Source organism: Pteropus vampyrus, unplaced genomic scaffold (assembly GCF_000151845.1).
Source record: "Pteropus vampyrus isolate Shadow unplaced genomic scaffold, Pvam_2.0 Scaffold31, whole genome shotgun sequence".
Classification (NCBI taxonomy): Eukaryota; Metazoa; Chordata; class Mammalia; order Chiroptera; family Pteropodidae; genus Pteropus; species Pteropus vampyrus.
The window spans coordinates 11,218,172-11,219,926 of NW_011888812.1; the positions used below are offsets into that span (position 1 = coordinate 11,218,172).

General features: G+C 38.4%; 1 pseudogene; it reads right to left on the bottom strand.

Moving 5' to 3' along the window:
- Nucleotides 1–352: 352 nt before the first annotated feature.
- Nucleotides 353–1,281, bottom strand: LOC105290080 (annotated as a pseudogene).
- Nucleotides 1,282–1,755: the final 474 nt, after the last annotated feature.

Genomic DNA, 1,755 nt, shown 5'->3' on the forward strand with positions numbered 1-1,755 from the left:
ATTAATTTTCGTAAAAATAAATTTCAAAGTTACCTTATCACATTTGAAAAAAAAAATAATTCCTTCTTCTAAAGATCCATTTTAATGTAAACTGAGAAAAAAAGTTACAAATTGAATTGATTTTATTTTTTCATCTAATTAGACAAATACCGGTATCTTTTATTTATCCTCCAAAATATCTCTGTTAAATTGATTCTAATCTCAAAGGATATTTGATTCCACATTTTTGATGTCTTTGTATGAATCAAGAAAAGAACCCCTAGAGAATCTATTGAATTAATTAAATCATCCCTTGTTAGAATTCACTACCTGTTTGTTGCTTCGGAATTAGGAACAAATGTGTTTAGTATGGCTAACACATTTTTATTATAGCTACAGTTAACTTTTTACAAAAGAGTTCCCTCATAGCATTTTTCATCTCCAAATTTCTCAGGCTGTATATTAAAGGATTCAACATGGGAGTGATAACTGTATAAAACACAGTTATGAATTTATCAACGGGATAGTTGGAAACAGGTCTAACGTATATGAAAATACAGGGGACAAAAAAGAAGACAACCACCAACATGTGAGAACTGCAGGTAGACAGGGCTTTGCGTCTCCCTTCCTGACTGTGACTTTTAAGGGAATTTAGGATGACTCCATAAGAGATTAGTAAAAGAACAAAGGTGATGATACAGATTACACCACCATTAACAACCAGCATGAGGCCTAGAAAGTAGGTGTCAGTGCAAGCCAGTTCCAACAATGGGAACACATCACAGAAGAAGTGGTTGATGACATTCGGACCACAGAAGGGGAGGTTGTACACAACAAGAATTTGAAATACAGTGTGCATAAAACCTCCAACCCAGGCCCCTGCCAACAGCACAATGCACACTTGTCTATTCATGATGGTTAGATAATGCAGTGGCTTACAGATAGCCACATATCGATCATAGGCCATCACCACCAGTAGAAAGACCTCAGTGCCACCAAATAAGTGGTCCAGAAACAAGTGTCCCATGCAAGCTGAGAAGGAAATTGTCTTTTTAACACTGAGTAAATCTACAGCCAATTTCAGTGAAAAAGCACTGGAATAAACCGCATCTATGAGTGACAGACAGGCAAGGAAGAGATACATGGGGGAGCCCAGGGAAGGGCTGGCAAGAATAGTCACCACAATGAGCAGGTTGCCTACCATTGTCACAAGGTAGACAAGTAAAAATATGACAAATAGTGCTTTTTGCCCCTCAGGATCCTGAGTGAGGCCCAGGAGGTCACATTGTTAACATGTCCCATTGACTCTTCTATAAGGGCTGGTTCATGGATGTGAGGTCAGGAGACGGGACCTGTAATGAAATCGTGAACATGACTATGAACACATCCATTATGCTCTGGATACAACTTCATCATTATATCTTCTACAGTGGTTTACACACAATAAACATTTAGTAAATATCTATGAATTCATTCTAAGAGCCCATTATACCTTCCCTTGACAATCAATTTCTCTTCAGATGATTTTGCTGGTGCTACAAGAGGTTCTATTTCAAAGTCTTAGTGGATCGTCCACAGAGAAGAGGAATCAAAGGCCCGACATAGTCACATGTTTCATAAAGCCTTCTTTAAACCATGTCAGTCCGTGGACAGAAGTCAGCAGTGATAAACCGGGAAAGGATTCCAGGACTTCAGAGACTCATTCTCTGCTGGTGGCAAAACAACTGTAAATACATTGGCATAGAGTAAGTCCTCTAACTTGGTAGCACTTGTGAT